This window comes from Pelophylax lessonae, assembly GCF_965119305.1.
Source record: "Pelophylax lessonae genome assembly, chromosome: 3".
Classification (NCBI taxonomy): Eukaryota; Metazoa; Chordata; class Amphibia; order Anura; family Ranidae; genus Pelophylax; species Pelophylax lessonae.
Genome location: NC_138770.1, coordinates 575,453,331 through 575,461,278, shown reverse-complemented (window position 1 = coordinate 575,461,278; position 7,948 = coordinate 575,453,331).

Sequence of the window (7,948 nt, the reverse complement as noted above, 5' to 3'; positions counted from 1 at the left end):
TTGCCACCTCATCGCTCTTATGACTGTCCTATTGAACTACTTCCAGGTGCAGAAATTCCTTTTGGTCGGATTTTTCCATTATCAGAAATAGAGCTGGAGGCTCTACGACTCTACATAAACGAGAATCTGGAAAAAGGATTTATCCGTCCATCCTCTTCCCCTGCAGGAGCAGGAATCTTCTTTGTTCAAAAGAAGGATCATACACTCAGACCTTGTGTAGATTACAGGGAATTGAATAAAATTACGGTCAAGTACCGCTACCCGCTACCTCTCATACCAGAACTGTTTCAACGATTTCAAGCTGCTCGAGTTTTCACTAAACTGGATCTACGAGGTGCATACAATTTAGTCCGAATTAGAGAAGGCGACGAGTGGAAAGCGGCCTTCCGAACCCGTTTCGGACATTTTGAATACCTTGTGATGCCTTTTGGACTTTGCAATGCCCCAACTACTTTCCAACACCTTGTAAATGACATCTTTAGAGAATTTCTGGATTACTTCCTTATAGTCTATCTTGATGATATTCTCATTTTCTCTGCATCCCTTGAATTGCATCGTGTGCACGTAAAGAAAGTCTTGTCTACCCTCAGGAAACATGGACTCTACGCCAAGGCAGAGAAATGCAAATTTGAGAGACAAACCATCCAGTTCCTAGGATTGATCATATCCACTGATGGTATCGCTATGGACCCCCAAAAGGTGTCTTCCATCCTGGAATGGCCTGCCCCAGTGGATAAAAAAGGAATCCAAAGATTTGTGGGGTTCGCCAACTTTTACAGGAGATTTATTAAAGGGTTCTCATCCATTATTGCTCCCATTACCCAGCTCACCCGTCAACATTCCCGATTCCAGTGGTCCCAGGAAGCCCAGGCGGCCTTCAATAAACTGAAAGCTCTTTTCACCTCCGCCCCAATACTTCGGCACCCAGACCCTGCTCTGCCTTACGTCTCGGAGGTTGATGCCTCCGAGGTCGCCACTGGGGCAATCTTGTCACAACGTATGGGGCCTAAAGCCTTGCTCCATCCGGTAGCTTTTTTTTCTCGGAAGCTGAGTCAAGCAGAAAGGAATTATGATGTCGGTGATCGGGAGCTACTGGCTATCAAAACAGCCTTAGAAGAATGGCGATATCTTTTGGAAGGAGCTGCCCATCCAGTGATGATATTTACAGATCACAAGAATCTGGAATATCTTAGGACTGCTAAACGCCTTAGGCCTCGACAAGCACGGTGGGCTTTGTTCTTCTCCCGATTTAATTTTCATATCACCTACAGGCCAGGGTCAAAAAACGGCAAGGCAGATGCACTTTCACGAATGTTTCCAGAGACCCCTGAAGTAGCCTCCTCCAGTACCATCCTTTCACCACAAAACTTTTTGTTGTTGCAACCTGATTTAAAATCAGCCATCCAGCAAGCTTCCACTCAGTGTTCGGAGTCTGAAGTTCGTTCCTTGAAAAAACAAGACAATTTTTTCTGGCAAAATAACAAGATTTTCGTTCCACAAGAAGCAAGGACCCTAGTCCTGAAGGCATGTCATGACCATCAATTAGCGGGTCATTTCGGGGTACACAAGACCATTGAGCTCATTCAATGATCTTTTTGGTGGCCAGGCCTGAGTCAGGACTGTAAGGATTATGTTGGCTCCTGTACTACGTGCCTTTGTAATAAGGGAAGTAACACCAGAGCCTGGGGCCTGCTAAGGCCGTTACCAATTCCTGATTTGCCCTGGAAGATGTTGTCAATGGACTTTATAGTGGACCTGCCTCCTGCTGAGGGATTCACATCCATCTTTGTAGTCATTGATCGATTATCTAAGATGTCGCATTTTGTGCCTATGGTGGGCACACCTTCAGCCACAGACACGGCTCAGGCTTTTATTAAAGAAGTAGTGAGACTTCATGGCTTGCCCAAAAGCATTGTATCAGATAGAGGCATGCAATTTACCTCCAAATTCTGGAGAACCCTTTGCAAAGCTTTAAATATTGATGTCTGCTTGTCCTCAGCCTACCACCCACAAAGCAATGGTCAGACAGAGAGGACCAACCAGACCTTAGAGCAGTATCTTCGGTGTTTCTCCACCTTTTCACAGGACAACTGGGTATCTCTGCTCCCCTGTGCTGAATTTGCCTACAATAACTCAGTGCACGAGGCCACCAACCAAACCCCATTCTGGGCTAACTATGGCTTTCATCCATGCTTTTTTCCAGATTCTCTGCCAGAAACTGATGTGCCCGCAGTACAAGATAGATTAACCTCCATCTTTACGAATTACCAGACCCTGCAGGAGGCAATACAAAAGGCCCAGGATGAGTATAAAAGGAATTATGATAAGAAGAGAAGGGAGAACCCGGCCTTCAAGGTTGGTGACAGAGTGTGGCTGTCTACGGCCAACCTAAAACTCCCCTGTCCTTCTCGTAAGCTGGAACCAAGGTTCATCGGACCTTTCGGAATTAAAAGAGTCATCAATCCTGTGGCTTTCGAACTTTCTTTTCCGCAATCTTACAAAATCCACCCAGTCTTCCATGTGTCTCTTCTTAAACCTGCTGTTCCAGATCGTTTCCCAGGAAGGGAGAACCCACCGCCACCTCCAATTACTATTGGCGAGGAAACTGAATTTGAGGTGGAAGCAATACTGGACTGCAGAAAGCGAGGCAGACGTATTCAGTATCTTGTTAAGTGGAAGGGATATCCACCTGAAGAAATTTCATGGGAGCCTGAGGTAAATATTCATGCCCCCGGGTTACTGCAAGAATTCTTCAACAGAAACCCTGAGAAGGTGTCACGTTTGGGCATCCGGAGGCTGCCCATAAGGGGGGGGGGCACTGTCAGGGAACTAGCCGCATGAATACGCACGCACGTATTGCAAACGCACATCCGCTAGGGCGAAGATGTGCGCGTGCTGGCCCACAAAGTGGACGTCTAATCCCAGCAGCACCCTCTGGCCTTTAAAGGGATATCTGTGGCACATGAACATTGCTGACTGGTCTTCGGCTTCCTGTTTCCTGCTTCCTGTGTTTGCTGCTGCTTCTGATCACCTGTTGTCAACCCGGCTTGTTCTTGTATTCCTCTTGTCTCGCTCCCAGCTCTGACCTCGGATTGTTCACGGATCTTCTCTTGTCATCTGCCCTGTGTATGACCCCGGCTTGCCTAACCACGACTCTGCTATCTGATCTGCTGACCTCTAGCTTACTGACCGCTGCTTCTGTCCCCGACTACGCCTTTGGCTGTGCCTTGTCTGCTGTGATCTGCCTTGGTGCCCACCTGCTGTACCCAGCCTGCAGAACCTACTTCCAGTACTTACCTGTTGATCCTGCCAGCTGAACTCTCCATTACAAACTACTTCCAGCCGTGTGCTGTCTGCAACTTCCACAGCACTCCTGGGTCCTAGTGCTCACCTCCTCTGGTGTTCACCTGCAGAGAGATATTCCTACCATCAAACCTCATCTGGGGCACAGCTGGCAATCCCTGCTACTTTGGGCTTCGTGCTTCCTGTTACCACCTTCAGGGACACCGAGCACTCAGCCGCAAGGAGAGCCCTCTCAGCATTTCGGCTTCAGGACCAGGTACGTGACACTCTCTCATGGACTTCTATTCAGGGCTTAGACTCTGGCACCCCCTTCCCTAAGCCCTCTCTCCCGGTTGACTGGCTCCTGGATCCCTCTGACCTTCCAGAGTGGTCCCCTATCCTAGGCAGACCCCTGGGCAGTTTACAGTACTCACGACACTGCTTTCCTGGAAACTCCTGCCCCAGCAGCTCCACTTGGTCCTCAGCACTCTGGATCTTCTGTCCTCTAGGCCGACCACCAAGGACACCTTTCCTCACGCTGACAGTCGTCACCCCCTCCTGGGACTCTGCTTCCCGCCAAAGAGGCCCTGTCATGTGCTCCCCTCAGACTTATATCCCCTCCCAGGGTGCATTGTGGCATACTCTGCCCTCTGGGATAGATACAAGCCCTGGTGTGCTATTGGTCAGGTTTCCTCCACTGTCCAATGAGAGCCCCCATTGGACACAGTGGGGAGACTCCCCAAGCTCAACAGGCACACCTGGGAACACATGACAGCCTAGCCGAACAATCAAGGCCCATCTGATAAGCAGACAAGGCCTAATAAATGCTTTTTCCTAGCACCCACCTAGGAGGGTGCTACATAATAGTAAAGAGATACTAGCAGATCTAACTTTAAAATCTTGCCCAGAGATTAAATCCACTTGAAGGAACCTGGATGTAGGAACCACGTGTTTCCCAATTGGGCCACAAAATATAGGCTCTTCCTAGAAGTTCTGAATGTAGACCCAATTAAATGTTAGATAAATTCTTCTCCATCCAGATCACAGTTATCTCTACCTCTCTCAGTGGACTGACCCTTCAGGTTCTGACCTGCCCCTTGATGTAGGAGGCCTCATTGGAGAATAAAAAGCCTGCTGTCAGGTGACGAAAGGCAAAGGGAGCATAAAAGGGTTGGCCAGAAAACCAGAATGTTCAAAACTACTTTCCGACAGGAAAGTTCCACTGGCAATAGCTCTGCAACACAGAAGATTTATTACTGTGCGAGCACCCAAGGCTTCAGCTGCCTGTTTACAAGACATGAATAGCTGGATCAACATTGTAGAAAAAAACTTTTCAGGACAGGAATTATTTTCCCCTGAGCCCACCTCAATATACGGATGGGAGAGCCCATGGACCTGACCATCAGGTATTGAGACACAGACAGGTGAAGAGAGGAAAGCCAGAACCGTGATGATATAAGCTCTCAGATACACAAGGTTTTGCATAGGAGTCAGATGACCCTTTTTGAAAGACTAGCCAGCCAATCTCTTGTAGGGTTCTGAGAACTCCCTCTGTATTCTTGACAAGGATCCGTGTCTAGAGGAGTGGATTGAGAATCCAACCAGCAGACATGTATGCTGCATACAGTCTTGATGTAGAAACAGAGGTATGTCAGAGAAGACAGCTCTGGGAGTTGGAAATAGGCATCTCTCTCAGCAACAATATTACTAATCTTAAAATCACATCTGCTGGAATATGAATTGCTATCCCTCAGCTTTGTACCACTCCTCTAGAATGAGCCTCTAGTTTAAACATCATAGGATAAAAAGCAACACACTCCTTTGGAAGTGCCATAAATACTTGCATTGCAGGTACCTCTGCAGGATCTTACATTTTAGGCATCCTACCAGCTTTACGAAAGGAAGGTACGAAAATATGCATATAGATCATTATCATCCACAGCTTCCCCTTAGGAATTGTTTGAAGAGGGTTAAATTGAACAATTGACTGATCCTGCAAGGAAACAGCTTTGTAACGCTGAGCGCTCCGATCCCTGCTCCTGGACCGAAGCGCTCGCGGCGTTCGTCCCAGATCCACTCACCTCCAGCTCTCTCCTCCGCTCCCCGCTCACGTGGTTCCCGGCGTGTGCGTCCCTGCACCATAGGGCGCGCGCGCTGGCTGTTTGAAATATAAAGGGCCAGTGCACCAGTAATTAGTGCCTGGTCTAAACCTCCCTTCCTGTTTCCTGTTCTCTGTTTCCTGTTCTCTGTTTCCTGTTTCATATATAAGTGACCTGCCCCCTCTTGCCCTTGCCGGATCTTTGTTGCCTTGTTTCCTTAGTGAAAGCGTTACCTGTGTTATCCTTTGCCTGTTGCCGAACCCTTTGCTAACGACTACCGCCTCTGAACCTGTGCTGCCTGCCCTGACCTTTGCTACGTCTGACTACGCCTCTGCCTGTCCCTCTTGTACTACGCCTATATCAGCAGTCGGTGAGGTTGAGCCGCTACCAGAGGACACAACCTGGTAGTTACCGCCGCAGCAAGCCCATCCCGCCTTGCGGCGGGCTCTGGTGAAAACCAGTAACTACTTAGAACCGATCCTCTGGTACGGTCCACGCCAATCCCTCACTGACACAGCGGATCCACTCCCTGCACCGCTCCTGCCACCAGTCCGGACCCTGACAATAAGATCCGGCCATGGATCCCGCTGATGTGCCTCTGCCTAGTATCGCGGACCTTACTACAGTTGTGGCCCAGCAGTCGCAGCATATCGCTCAGCAAGGTCAAAAGCTGGCACAGTTGACCGCCATGCTGCAGAAGCTTCTTCCAGCACAGCAGCAGCTGCCTCCACCGCCTGCATCTGCTTCACCACCGCAGCCTGTGGCCGCCGCCACTTCTAGAGTTCGTCTGTCCATGCCGGCCAAGTACGACGGTGATCCCAAGTTGTGCCGCAGATTCTTATCCCAATGCTCCCTTCACCTGGAGATGCCGGCTGACCAGTTTCCCTCGGAGCGAGCCAAGGTGGCATTTGTCGTTAGCCTGCTTTCGGGGAAGGCCCTGGCCTGGGCTACACCGCTTTGGGACCGCAACGATCCTGCCACTGCCAGTGTCCAGAGTTTCTTTCAGGAATTACGGAGTGTTTTTGAGGAGCCAGCCCGGGCTGCCTCAGCAGAGACTGCATTATTGAACTTGTCCCAGGGGAGTTCCTCTGTCGGAGACTATGCTATCTGTTTCCGCAACCTGGCTTCGGAACTCTCCTGGAATAACGAGGCGCTCTGTGCTACCTTTAAGAAAGGCTTGTCCAGCGCCATAAAGGACGCCCTGGCCGCACGAGAAGTCCCTACCAATCCTGAGTGACCTCATCCATTTGGCCACCAGGATTGACCTGCGTTTTGCTGAGCGACGAGAGGAACTGCTACAGGAAAAGGGAAGTGCTCGTCCCAGACACTTTCCTCGTCTGGCTCCTATCTTCCAGCATCCACCGCAACCCTCTTCTGGGCCTCCCGCCGAGGAATCCATGCAGGTGGATCGGTCTCGCCTGACCACGCAAGAAAGGAACCGCCGTAGAGACGCGAACCTCTGTTTGTACTGTGCCAGTACTGAGCACTTTTTAAAGGACTGTCCTCTCCGTCCAACCGCATCAGGGAAACGCCCGCACCTAGTCAACATGGGAGAGGCGTTGCTAGGTGTGAATACCTCCTCTCCACGCATTACTGTCCCCGTGCGGATTTACGTGTCCGCCAAAATCTCCTTTGCTGCCTCTGCCTTTCTGGATTCCGGTTCAGCCGGTAACTTCATCGACGCCTCGCTGGTGAACAAGTTCAACATCCCTGTGGTTCGTTTACTGAAGCCCATCTTCATCTCCACAGTTAATGGAGAGAGACTCGACGGTATGATGCAGTTCCGTACAGAACCCCTCCAGATGGACATCGGAGTCCTGCATTCTGAGCGATTGGAGTTTTTTGTGTTACCCCATTGCACCTCAGAACTCCTCTTGGGTCTGCCCTGGCTCCAGCGCCATTGTCCCCTTCTGGATTGGACCTCCGGAGAGGTTCGAAGCTGGGGTTCGGCTTGTTTCGGCAGATGTCTCAAGTCGGTACGAGTCAAGTCTGCACCTGTTATTTCTTCTCCTCCCGGTCTGCCTGAACCATATGCGGATTTTCCAGACGTTTTTTGCAAGAAACAAGCGGAGGTGTTGCCTCCACATAGGCCATATGACTGCCCCATTGACTTGCAACCTAGCACTAAGCCGCCTAGGGGAAGAATCTATCCTCTCTCCCCTCCAGAGACTCTAACCATGTCAGAGTATATCCAGGAGAACCTGCAGAGAGGGTTTATCAGGAAATCCTCTTCTCCTGCCGGAGCAGGATTCTTCTTTGTTGCGAAGAAGGACGGTACCCTTAGGCCTTGCATAGACTTTCGGGGTCTCAACAGCATTACTGTAAAGAACCGTTACCCTCTTCCCCTGATTACGGAACTCTTTGACCGGTTACAAGGCGCCAAGTACTTCACCAAATTGGATCTCAGAGGGGCCTATAACCTTATTCGCATCCGAGAGGGTGATGAGTGGAAGACGGCTTTTAACACCCGAGACGTTCATTTTGAGTACTTAGTCATGCCTTTCGGACTCTGTAACGCTCCAGCGGTCTTCCAGGAGTTCGTTAATGACATTTTCCGAGACCTGCTC